This window comes from Vulpes lagopus, chromosome 8 (genome assembly GCF_018345385.1).
Source record: "Vulpes lagopus strain Blue_001 chromosome 8, ASM1834538v1, whole genome shotgun sequence".
Lineage (NCBI taxonomy): Eukaryota > Metazoa > Chordata > Mammalia > Carnivora > Canidae > Vulpes > Vulpes lagopus.
In genome coordinates this window covers 50,215,643-50,229,471 of record NC_054831.1, presented here as the reverse complement: position 1 = coordinate 50,229,471, position 13,829 = coordinate 50,215,643, and the positions used below count along the sequence as shown (strand labels likewise).

General features: G+C 42.6%; 1 long non-coding RNA gene across 1 annotated transcript; it reads left to right on the top strand.

Annotated features, from left to right (window-relative positions):
• Positions 1-961: 961 nt before the first annotated feature.
• Positions 962-11,283, top strand: LOC121496575. Its single transcript, XR_005989272.1, has 4 exons — positions 962-1,083; positions 3,846-4,609; positions 5,777-5,936; positions 10,849-11,283. It is a non-coding gene; the product is annotated as an uncharacterized LOC121496575 (long non-coding RNA).
• The last annotated feature ends 2,546 nt before the right edge of the window (positions 11,284-13,829 follow it).

Sequence of the window (13,829 nt, the reverse complement as noted above, 5' to 3'; positions counted from 1 at the left end):
TACATATTATTTACCTAATTTCCAAGTTACTGCGGGTGGTAGCTGGCACCTACACTTACTTTCCACCTGTACTAGTTTTCCTACTTCTTTTCCTCTCCTTTTATTATTACCTTTTCCCCAGGACAGGTTTGTCAATCATATGGCCTAGGGAATGGGGTATCAGCAAAATCCCAAATAGGTGGGTACTGGAGATGTGAACTGAGCCCAATAATGTGGACGTGGACTGAGATTCATAAATTTGAAGAGGCCAGAAGACTGGAGTTCCCCCACTGCTCCCATTCCTGCTTCTGGACTGTTAATCTAGCACTAATCCATTCTGTTTTTTGAACCTGATTTTAAACTGAGTTTAGGTCTTTGGGTCTACCAATTCCCTCATCTCCTGCCAACTCTCACTGAGGTCTTCTGTCTCTGTGTCTACCTCCTTTCCCCACTGTTAGTGCCTTTCCCTCAGGCACAGAGGCAAGGACCTTTCAGAGCTTTAAATTTTATTATTTATTTGTTTGTTTGTTTATTTATTTATTTGATAGCATCTTTAAATTGTTGCAGATGGGCCAGGAGACCCAAGGCTGGAGTTAGAATGAGGCCAATGAGAGAGGATCATATAAATGCAGGGTTGGAACTATCTACAACTTTGATAATCTGTTTATCATGGAGTTTTCACAGGGATTTTGATTTTTTTTTTTTAAACATTGCTACAAAAGGCTCCTGTCTTGATTGGTGAGTTCTGGGGTACCCCTTACATTTTATGCCCAAGACAAGTGCCTTCCTCACCCTTTCCTGACAGGACCACAGGCCCATTTCCTTGTGGGTCTATTCTCCTTCCAGCTCTTGTTCAGGGGAAAGGAGGCATAGACATGTGATGTTGTCCTGGTCCCAGCTCTGTCCACCCTTGCAAAGCCACTGCCTTTTCTCTTCCTCACTCCTGCTCCTCCGCATCGTTGCCTTTCTCTCATTCTCGAAAAGGCCTGCCCCCTGAAAACACTGGAACATCTGGTCAAGGTCTGTACCTGAAGCAGAGATGAAGGACTGAAACAATCAACTGGACAAAAAATCTGGTCCATGTGACTCTCAGGATGGATGGAGGTGAGTGAAATGATGTTTTGTTTTCCCCCTAAATTATTAGAGCAATCATTTCAACATTCCTATTCAGGCTGGGGTCCAGAAATGGCCCTCTGCTGTGACTTGCATGGAAGGATGGCATTGGATGTGTCAGAATGGTCTGGTTAAGGACAAAAATCACTTTTTAAAGCCAGTAGTGTGGGCCCCACTCGTCCCCTTCCTGAACATCCTTTATCCCTTTGAGTGGGAGTGGGGGTCTGAATTTCAAGGATGTTGGGATGGATGGTCCCTTGGATGGGATGAAGTTATCTGCTTTCCTATTCATTTTTAAAAATAAAAGCTGAAATATTTTTAAAGACAACAACATATTCTTTCACCACATTCATTGTATCAAAGCAGCAATATCCAAAATTATGCCCCCCACTTTGCTGATTATATATTCTCAATGCATACTTACTATGGTTCTTGTAACTGGAAATTTAAATTTAACAAAGCTTGGAAATAAAAGCTAACAAAATGGCAGATGTCTCTGACATTATGGGTATATGCATAACTCTAGGCCCCTTCCCTCCCTCCTTCGCTCCTTCTTCCTTTCCTTCCTCCCTCCCTCTCATCTTCCCTCACTTCCCTCTTTTCTCCCCCACTTCAGTTTTAAATATTCAAAAGTCAATTGGGTTTGGTCTGTTAGCCATTTACAGCAATGTGTTCTGCTATCCTAGTAAGCCAGATACAGTTTTGTCTACATTTTAAGTACTGATAAATTTGGTTTAGCAATGATAATCTAAGGATTATTTTTGGCCAGATTAGGCATAAAGAATGTTTTCTTCTAGATGTTTCTAGGCATTGAACAGTGCTGTCTTTTACTGCACAGACAGAAAATGTTTGGATAGACTGCCATACAGTATGGGGCACATCAGAACTTCAAAGTTCCTCTTTCTGGAACATGTTTTGACTGAAGCTTAATTCACCCTCTAGAGGAATTTAAGATAGATTCTTTACCTATAACATATATTTGGCAACACTTTGAATTTTAATGTGAACCTGTGCAATGGAGACACAACTAAACCTGGCAGCATATTAATGTCACCAATAGTACATTTTATTTATAGAATTTACCCTCTTCCCAGTTCTCAGTTAAAAGCCCATACACAGTAATTAAGCCATTATAATAACACAATAGGATATAACATAATAGAACTATCCTGCTGTCAAGACACACAGAGCAGGAAAATCAGGATAACACAAAGGAACACAATACATCCAATTTAGTCTTGCTGTGGAAATGCCATAAACCAGTGCCCTCCAAAGGATAAGTAGGGGGAAAAGTTATTTCCACAGACAACTGGGGATTGAGTCTTCATTTTCAGAAAACAGCAAAGCAACAAGCAAACTAATCAATCAACCAGCCAATCAATCAGTGAGGAGTAATTGCCATGGCATAGTGAGGAATATAAGGTGCAGTCTTTGTACTCAAGAAGCTTACAATCATTTGGGAAGTAAGGCTTAAGACAAAAATACGGTGTGACAGTAATGCAAGATATATAACAAGAAGGATAGGATTAAACATATAGAAAGCACGGTATATAAATCCAAAGGAAGACCATATTATAACAGCCCAAACATGCTGGAGAAGACTTTACTCAAGAAGGGAGCACTTGAAGTGAACCTAAAAGAATGTTGAAAATTTGCATAGCAAGGAAGGAAAAAGGAAATGATTATAAAATATATGTATATATTAGGAAGCCAGACGTTCAACAAAATATTCACATTCAAATATTTGCATAGCAAGGAAGGAAAAAGGAAATGATTATTATATATAGGTATTGATTTATATAGATATACATATTAGAAGCCAGACGTTCAATAAAATATTCACATTCAATATTTAGTGTGTTAGTTCATAAAATAAAATATCAGACAATTAAATTGTGGATATATTGTCTTTCTTTTAAAATTGAGCAATGATAAAGTGATAATATATAGTAAAAATGTAGATACAAGACATATATAATACAATACATAAAAGAAATTCCTATGTAGCAGAGAAAAACGACTGGCAGGAAATATGTCAAATGTTAATTTTTTTAAATGGGAAATAGGAATATGGGTGATCTTTATTTTCAATTTAAACTTTTCTATGTTTTCTGAATCCTATCTAATACAATCTCTACAATGAAGCAAAAACAAAAGGAGGCCAAAAAATCTCAAAATTTATTGTTAATGGCTTCCATATATAAATCTTGCATTCTACTGTTCATTCATCCATAGACTAATGGGTAGAGTGTGTTAAAATGACTTTTCTAGACTAGGTATATGAACTAAATTGTTTCTCTCCAAATTCATATGTTGAAGCCCTATGCTCCAATGTGACTGTATTTGGAGATGAGGCTTTTAAAGAGGTAATTAAGGTTGAATGAGGTTATAAGGGTAGAATCCTAATGCAAAAGGACAGGTATTCCTATAAGAAGATGAGGAGACACTGGGGATATGCATTGCAGAGAAAATCAATGGGAAGACACAGGAGAAGGCAGCTATCTGCAAGTCAAGGAGAGGGGCCTGAGGAGAAATCAAAGCTGCCAACACCTTGATCTTGGACTGCTAGTCTCCAGAACTGTGAGAAAGTTAACTTCTGTTGTTTAGACCACTCTGTCTGTGGCGTTTTTCTACGGAAGCCCTAGAAAATGAATATACTATCTTTATATAACTTATATGGATAATTTCATTTGTCCACCAATGTTTTTACTATAAAATTAACATTAAAATTACTCATGACACTTATCCCCCAGAGAGAAACTTCAGTACCAGTTATGTCTCTTGGTAATTTTTACTGAGCACAACCATTGGCCATTGGTTAACACCTGAAGAAACTACAGGTTGTATGAGACACAGAGGATAGTTTCTACGTGCCATGAAAAATAAAAAGTAGTATCAATGGGCCCTGCTGGTCATCTAAAGAGGCCATCCAGGTAGGAGATCCCATTCACTTCTTTTCTTTTGTATGTGGCTCCATTCAGCTCTTCCTTCCAGATTGAATTATTCCCTCAGCTCTGGGTGTGCTCCACTACCAGCCTTCTTTTGGGAACTGCCTTCTATGAAGACTGCCTCTTCACCCAAGGACTCCACCTTTCCTGGGGGCAGCCTCCATCAGATGACTGGCAGATCATTGGAGGCAGATAAAGGTCTGATCCCCTTCTCCCAATTGGAGACATTTCTGAAAGTCCAGCCCAGCTTCAGAACTCACCATGCAGTCAGCTGAGACCTTTACTGAGTCCATCATCCAATGTTACCCTCAAGCCAATCTTACTTTCTTCCTTCTGGACAGGTATTAACCCAGAGGCCATACCCTAATAAATTTCCTGTTTGCTAAACCCTATTGCAGAGACTCTAGGGCAGTGACCTACAACATTTCTTGGTTTATTTGCACCATCTCTTCCGGCCCCAAACCCAGATTGCTTATCTATGTAATCTCAAGGCAATTACCTGCACATCAAGGATCATGAAACACCCAGTGAAACATCTGTAATGCACTCAGGCGGCATGTCGACTTCCGGTGAGGAGGAAGATTTATTTTATTTCTTATTTGAATTCCTAGTGAGACTGTTGTTGATTACTGGGATTAAGTCATGAAGATTGTTCAGCTCCATCTGCCTTTTCCACCAGGTAGTTTTTGTCCTTATCCAGCCTTAAGAGTTTAAAATGGGGAATCTAGGTCTCCCTTGGTCTTAAGCAATCGATCTATATTAGAACCTTAGAATATTAAATGTCAAAGCTGAAAAGCACTTTAGAAATTGTCTAACTCTAGAATGGCCAAGGAGTTTTAATACATGTTGTGACTTCGATTCATTAGTAGTAGCTGTTGGAGAGCTGCCTGGAGGATTCTGAGGATGGCCTGGGCTCATTTGCAAACAGTATTGTGGTTGGTTATGGATGTCAGGGGTGGATGTGGGATGGGGACTGGTGGCAAGCATTTCACTGACATCCTTGATAACCCTCCTCTTCTTTTTTCACTGGAGATAAAACTGACCCAAGGTCAGACTTACCCAAGGTCATATGGCTGGTTATAGGAATTTGAACCATAGCCAGTATGTCTCAACTAACAGTCCAGAATCCTACATCCCATGGATGTTATATTTAGCCTCTCAGTCTAAACCCCCTCGGTTCCACCCCTGGTCTACTTCAGCACATGAGTCTTGGGCTGGATCCCAGTCCCCTCTTCCTTCTTGGCTGTCTTCTGTTGCCATATGTGAGCGTGATTCTTTGGGCCAAATTCCTAGGAGTAGTTTCTGTTTCCTCTGTGTCTCTCATAGTTAAGCCCAACAAAGTTCTAGCACTTCAGGATGGGTAAACTTGGTAACAGATTAATTCTCTGCCTCTGATTTGCCTCCCCCCCCCCATCCATTCATTTATTCATGATAACATGTTTTAGGTGCTTGCCATTGGAAATATTAAAATTGTGACCAAAAAGGCTACCAACACTTTTGAGCAGTGACTTAAATGTGTAATTCTGCCCATTCTGTCTTGTAGTGGACATTTCTCTCTTTTTCCTCCCACTGCCAACAGCATCCTGTTCTTCACCAGGGGTTTTATTCTTCCTTCCCCTTCCACATGATTCTATTGGAGATGTCAATCACACCAGCCCATGCTATGACTACACAAGTGCATATATGACAAAACCTGTCTATGATAGTTAAATAACGCTGCTCTTCTTTTCCAAAAGATGGTGATGCTCTCTTCTCAGAACCTGGGAATATGTTTTACATATTGGCTGCCATTTACAGATGAGTCTGCTCTTTGAAACACATTGCCATTACATGGCAAAAGGGACTTTGCAGATGGAAGTAGGGTTGTGGACCCTGAGATTATCCTGGGTTATCCAGGTGAGTCCAAAGTGATTTCATGGGCTCTTATAAGTGGCCTCTAGAAGCTGAGAATGGCACACAGATGAGGGAATAAATTCTGGCAAAAAACTGAATAAGCAGGAAAACAGATTCTCCCCTAGAGCCTATAGAAAGGAATGTATCCTTCCGGCACCACCTCTGCAGGATTTCTGAGCTCCAGAACCATAACTTAATAAATGTGTCCTTTTTAAAGCCACTTGATGCGGCAACAGAAAACACAAACACCAATCAAATCTCCTGGCCACAGGGACTGGCCCAGAGATGGGCATGTGATTCAAGCTGAGCCAATGAGAGTCCTTCTCCCAAGAGTCCTTTTCCCAAGGGTCCAAGAAGTCTTTTTCTCTTGATGGAAGCTGTAAGTTTGCGTGGCCCTGGACCTGCTGGGAGCATGGCCCCTGCCAAGTAGAGAAGCTGATAAAAACTGGGCCAACACATGGCAAGGGTTGGAATGGGAGTCAGTGCAGGTCCTGACAGGGTTCCTCTCCAGCTGGGCTTAGCTCCAGCTGAGGACAGCTCCAACCCTACCCTTCCCTGTCACATAAGCCAATTAACTCTTTCTTTTGTTCATATTCATTTCAGTTGGCTTTCTGCTACTTGTCATTGAAAGACTTCTGATTAATTCGTGCCCCTCAAAATACCAATCCCTGGTCTTCCGTACTTCCATACAAAATCACTTCTTCAGTTAACACTCTTCTCTAAAAATAACCCAGTGAATGCATATATCCCTTGTGAGTCTTGGTACATGAGCAGAAATGATTTTGTCAAATAACAGCTTCCATTGAGCGATGACAGAGCCCAGAGGGAACAGTACACACAGTAGGGGTTTTGATAGAAGAGGGGATGGGGAAAGATCTGGACCATGGGTGTAACAGACCAGGGAGGTGTGGGAGAGGGTGTGGTATAGAGTAAATGAGTGAATGCAGGTGGAGGCAAACCATATTGATCTTAAACACTGGGACAGAAGTAAGGGTTAAAGAAGAGAAGGGAAGTAACTGTTCTGGAATCTGCGTGGTGCTATATACTTAGCCAAGATTTTCAGTCATCCTCAGCTTTCACGACAATTTTGATAATCTGTCGAATCACAATTCCTGTAAAAGCCAGGTAAGTGGCAGAGCCACCCCAGAGGAAGGAAGACACCTGTTCCTGGGCATGCCCCTGGGGCTGCCAGTTCTCCCCTACATCAAGTGCCTCTGTACCCCTTGGATTAATCTGCCCGAGTAGGCTGCTCTGAGGGCTACCAGGGTGGCCACTGAAGTCTTGAGTGGGCACAGACAAAGTGCCCACAACTTTCTGGAATATCACAAGGTAGAAAGGCATTTTTCTATAGAAAAGCAACACAAGACAATCTCCCTATGCCATTTGCTTATTGTTGGAGTTTGAAATTCTGCCCAAGTGTTCATAGTTCTTAGTTGTCAGCAGTTTAGCTTGAAACAATAGTGAAAACAGTCCTCTTGGCCTCTACCTAAACTTCAGCAGAGAAAAAACAGCTTCAGAAGTTGAACTTGAATGGTCTCCTTACCTTATTTGCCCTGACCTTGAGTTGCACTGCGCTAACAAGGAATTTAGAACATGGGGCATGGAAATGGTGTGTTTATAAGATGAGACTCAGGCTTACATATTCTTTGAGTCAGAGCCTCTGGAGTTGGTGATTTAGTAGGGATGTGGGAGGGAAGTGTGTTGCCAACTTGAGAACCCCCTTCTTAGGTTCAGCATTTTAAGCAAATTTGAAAACTCTAATCTTTCAGCTTTGGAAGTTTATTTTCTCTTGGAAAATGTCTGGATCCTTGTTCTCTGTAAGAAGGGAAGGAAAAGGCTAAGAGTGAAGATGACAGGTTTACTTGGGCATGAAATCACTGTTGGCCAACTCATTATGTTTGAGTTAAGTGTCAAAAAATCTGCAATTTACAAAAGAAGTTTTCCTGAAATTACACATGGGATGGATAATTGAGAGCAAACTGCCTGGGCTGTCTGGCTGGAGCAGTACTGCCCTTTCTGGGAACTTGTCCCTCCCAGTGTAGAGCCCCCGGGACAAGTTGTTTCCAGCACCAGGGTCTGCCCCACACCTGCTGAAGTCCCCTAGCCCCTGGCCTTGCCCAAATGCCCTCATTTTCTGAGCAGCCCCGAGGCAAGTCTCTAGTTTGTTTGTAAGATCTGCAAGTATTCAATTTTGTAGTTCCACCTGATATTTTTTTATGTGAATCCTGGGAAAATTGGTAAACAATTAGAATTTTATATGGCCTGAAAGAAAGGGAGGGAAGCTGTATCCTCCCCATTTAGCAATAAGTGATTGACAGCTTCTCCATCTGCAATGGACGGTCACCAATGCCATCAGAATCTAGAAGTGGACATTTTAGAGTTTTCTATTTGTATTTTTTGTAGTTCTGATCCGTAACTATCTCATCTCCCTATCTTTTGGCTGCTTTAACACATGGAAGAATATTCTCAAATTCCATGATAGCATGCAGGGCCTATGTGGAAGCCCACAACAGGCCATGAAATTTTAGGTCAGTGGAGTAAATGGCTTATTTCAAAAAGCCTATACATAATGTGGCTTTCTCAGTTAATGTCCTGCATATAGGGTTTTCTTAACTCTCATTTGTTTATTGTTTCTGTGTGTGTGTGCGCGCGCGTGCAGCACACATACGTGCGCGCAGGTGTTAGGAGTTTATACCATTGTTAATTTACATTAATAGTATTATTTGTCATTCAGGAAGCACCAAATTAATCTTTAAAAACTGAGAGTAAATTATAAATGTTACCCAAAGAAAGAGAGAATCTGGAAAGAGTCAGTGAGCATAGGGAAAGAGACCTCTTTAGAAATATTGGCATAAGTTTTGCAAATTTTGGCTTCCCACATGAGGCCCAGTGGTGTGGGCCAGCTTTCTGTTCCAATGCCAAATGGTCCCTTGCTATAGGGAGCAAGGATTGAGTATACTCTGTACCCTTAGGAAGGGCTATTTTATGCCCAGGGTGTTCATATGATCCAAGTACAGACCAAGGGAAGTTCCTCTCCTCTGATATCAGACGGTCTATGAAGAAGCAAAAGCTCCCCAGTGAACAACCTTTCCCCTGGCCTCTCCTGACTGAAGTGTAAATGATTTTTGAGAGCGGACTAAGCCGGTCAATAAATTCATTCTTTGAACTTCTCTGACTGGGTAGTGGTTCTGAGACTTTGAAAATCTTCAAAGATCTCAGCCTGTGAAATCAATAGCTCATGTTTCAAGTTGCCGGAGTTAAGGCAAGAATTCCGCTCAGGGAGCACTGTGTTGAGGACCTGGTACATGGGTGTTTAGTGTTTAGTGTTCTGGACACTAAAGATGCTACTGAGCGAGGAAGAGCACAGTCCCAGCCCGTGAGGAGCAATCTGGAAAAGAACAGAGGACATACATGCCAGTAGGCCTAGTACAGACAGCTGCAGGAACCCAGGATGAGGATAGGCACATTGGGTTGGGCTTGGAGGAGGGAAGATGGGGAGGGCTAAGGGCTCTTCTCATGCAAGTACTTAGGTAAGTCAAAAGTTGGGGAACCACAAAAGTGATCCGAAATATCCTATCCTTGTGCATTTCTTGACTGAAAAGTTTAAAACAGTAACACAAATACTAATGACACCTAATATTTATCAAGCATGTACCCAATATCAGATGTTATGAATTTATGTAAATTATGTCCTTTAATCCTTATCACAAATTCTGAGGTTTATAAAGCCACTCCTTTAAAAAAAAGATTTATTTATTTGTTTATTTATTTATGAGAGACACACAGAGAGAGGCAGAGACATAGGCAGAGGGAGAAGCAGGCTCCCCACAGGGAGTCTGATGTGGGACTCCATCTGGGGACCTGAGCTGAAGGCTGATGCTCAATAACTGAGCCACCCAGGAGTCCCTCTTTGTTTTTCAGATGAGAAAACTAAAACTCAGAGAGGTCAAGTAACTTGGCCAGGATTCTTCAGCTAGTTAGTATAAGAACTGGGGTAAAAATCCATGTCTACCCATGTAAGTCCAGTGTCTTCCCCCTAAATCTATCTATCTATCTATCTATCTATCTATCTATCTATCTATCTATCTTTCTTTCTTTCTTTCTTTCTCTTTTCTTCTTTTCTTTTCTTTTCTTTTCTTTTTTTGATTGCCTTTTCTTTTCTTTTTTCCTTTTTATTCATTGTTGAGACCTGAAGAAGAGTCCTGTGGTCCTGGATCCTGAAAAGGGTCTACCAGAATTCAGAAGATCTTGTGCCTCTCTTGATCAAAGGCATGGCTCCTGGCAGCTGGGACCTGTGTCTTACCGCATGCACCATGCATCACTAGCTTCCAGGTGCCAGGGTCTGGGGCTGAGGCCACACATATCCACAGTTGTCTGCACAGGGCCTGGCTCCACCGCAGGCTCTACGAAGTGAATGCCCGGGATGGGTTTTCTTTCTTTGCCAGGTTACTTCCCTCATCCATCTGCCTCATTGGCTTTTAATACAAGCAGGAAACAAAACTGAGAAAAGGAAAATGATGCTTTATAGAAAAGGAAAAGCATCTTCCTTTAGCCAGTGGGGCTCTGAGAAGGGGAGTGATGACTAAGTTTTGTGGGATACTGTTACCTGGCAGTGTTACCTGGTGATAAGGAGCCACAGAAGCCAGACCCAGAATGGGCGATGCCATTGGTGCCTATCCCTGGCTTATGCCCAAGTGTCTTGTCAGCTGAGGGTGGCAGTAGGGGCTGTCAACTTCAAGGAGGATGCCAACCAAGCCTGCAACATCCGGGGGGCAAACAGTTGAAGAAAACACATACTTGAGAATGTTTGGCTTACAGATGTCACTAAGCTGAAGCTGTGATTCCTAAGAGCAAATAAATCACTGCTTGCAACATTAGACCCCACCAACCTGATGTTCTCTCTCCTTACCCACAGGTGAGAAAGGATACAGGATAAACCACTTCTTGGCTGCCAGTCCTGGGAATATTATTTTGTGTTTGGAAACCGCCAGAGACTCATTGATGAGCCAGTACACTGTGTTGAGTAAATCAGTAGTGGTGGACTCCCTTCCATGTTACTGAGGAGGAAGCCAGGGCAAACACATATTCTGATACATGTTGAGTGGGCGGGCAGAGGCACAGCGTGTCCTGCGCTCTTTCCCTTTGGCTCAGGTGTGAGATGTGGGTTGGCTATCACTGTATACTGGGGCAGGCATGATTGGGTCTTCTGACTTCAGAGGTCATTGTTCTTTAAGGTTGTATGCTCAGGAGCAGATGATCTGTCAGACGTAGGGCACCTGCTCTTTCCCAGTGAAGAAACACTGATCGAAAACCACACTGGGCTTTGCAAACAGTGCTCACAAGCAGCAGCCAAAGGATGCTCTGTTGTGTGGTGTCTAGGCAATACTTCCATGCACCTTTGTGTCCTAACAGTATGTTTTCAATGATCAATAGAAAATATCCATCCCTATGCTTGGGAAATTGAGACAAAAATACAGCTATACTCTCATCATCCTAATTTGCTAATTATTGACATGCTTGCATACTAATTCCTAGTCTTTTAATCTAGACTTTTTTTTTTTTTTAACATATCTGTGGTTCAAGTCCACAACCATTCACTGAGCACCTACTAGTTACCAAGGCTGCTGAAGAAGTTCTGGGGGTTTTGGGGAATATCCATTTAACCAAATGGTAAGTGACTTAAATTATTTTTAAAATGAAATCAGATATGGTTAAACTATGTAGTAGAGGCAAAAAATGTGCATGAATCAAATGTCAATTCCAGCTAAGACTTCAAAGATGGACTAGTACTATACAGCCTCAATGTGTGGGGTGGAATAAGTGGGCTAGTAGCAGGCTTCCTTAGGAGGCCCTTGCAGCTGATTGAGGACCATCCCATGAGAGATGAAGAAAACCCATTGAGGACTGGACAGAATGGAGGACAGGTATTCTTACAATATGGAGTTGAGAGGTCTTGGGAGCTGGTATGTATAAGACAAGAGGCAGAGGAAGGAATTGATATTTTAAACTAGTTTCTTTGGATATTTTACAGAAATTGGGTTTGTGTGGCTCTCGATCCTTATGGCAGCACACTGTCTATTACAGCTGCCCGACAATAATGCAGATAGCAGTCAGAATCTTAGCTTGCACTGACTGAGTTCCCTCTATGGGCTAGGCATCGTGCTGACCTCTTCCCATGCGTTATCTTGTTTAAGCTTTACAACCACCTATAAGGAAGGTTCTATTGTTATATTTCCTTTGCAGATGAAAAAATTGAGGTTCCAAGATGTTAGGCAACTTGCTCAAGATTAAACAGCTTTTCACATGCTAGCACCCATGTGGCTGAAACATCAGGAAGTCATCTTCCAAGATGAGAGACCTCACAAAAATATTAACAGCAACTCCTCAGTTTTATTAGAGTCCATTGAGTATGAATCTTTCTGCATAATGTTCTTTTGGATATTAGAAACATAGTCCCTTTTGTATGCCTTTTATAAAGCTTTAACAACTTGGTGAGAAGGCCTTTTAAAAGATAGCCTATAAATCTCTGGTCTCTTATGTAGATTATTCTGTCTATCATTTAACCTTTGATTGAAGGTTTGTTTGGCTTTCAGGAGCATCCAAATTGTCATTCGGAGAGGCTCTCAGGGTGCCAAGATGGGTGGGGTTCTTGGTCTCCCTGGAGCTGGCCCCTGTCTGCCACTGCCTGCAGCCTCCATTCCCTGTCTGCCACCTCTGGTCCCTGCTTCCCTTGTCCACTCCATGTTTATCTTCCTACCTTCCTTTCCCATCACTTCCTTGCTCAGCTTCCACAGGAAGCATATTGGCTCTTGATGCGAAAGGCTGCTATGTACCAAGTGCCAGACTCTGTGAAGTCTCTACATGGTCCTGGTTCATCCTCACCACGGTCCTGGGGGCATCTCAGACTCAGCTTCCAGCCGAGAACACTGGCTTAGCCATAAGGCCATTTGTGTCTCCATGCTTACTTGCTTTTTTGAGTGTGGAGCTGGGATTTGAACTCATGTCTATCTAATTCCAATCCCATTTTCCTTAAGGTGTGGGTAGTGCCATCTGTAATAACTGGGCCTGCTCTTGGCCTTGCACATGACAAATGAAGGCATAGCTGTAGCCTACATTGCTTCTGGCTTGTTTTCACTAGAGCGACAATAAGCTCAAGGAGTATTAGGGAGGTAGCAGAGTCCTTACCTCCTCGGTAAGGAGCTCAGGTTCTGGAGACAGAGCTGAGGCCAAGCCCTTCATCTGCACACACTTGCTCTGTGACTTGGGAGTAATACCAATGGGGCAGGGGTGTTGCTGCGGTGCAAACAGCAGCAATCTTATTTATGCGGGGATATTGCCACTCCGGTCGCCTGCCAGGCAGGGTGAGCATTTCTCTTTCTCTCTGCACCCATGCCTCACCCTGTGCCCTTCTGTCCAGCTCAGGTCTGTGCGGCTGCTGTCTTGCCCTCTCTCCCATCCCTCTCCCTCCTTCTTTCCTCTCTCTCCTCTTTCTTCCCACCTGTTCATACCTCCTCCTCTCTAGACTCACTCCCTTTCTTCTAGTCCCCAGATGGCCCCTGACCCTACAAGTTGCTGATTCCAGGTAACCCAGTGGTTGCTGCTGGCATGTTCCTGTACCTTGGCATGTGGCATTCCTCCCCAGCAGCCATGTCTGCCTAGAGCATGCAGCCTGCTGTAGAGTGCAAGTTGCTACCCTGCCACCGATTATGCCCATGTATCATAATTGTGCTTTTTTTTTTCCTTGAAAGCCAAATGATGAAGTTAATAGGGTTCATGCTGAGAACAGATGTTCTTATTTCTGCCCAGATGCGGTACATGGCAAGGATTCTCTGATTCTTTTGTACTTTCATTTGAAGTGTTGCTGGTTGAAAGGTTCTTGGGAAGGGCTGAAAAATC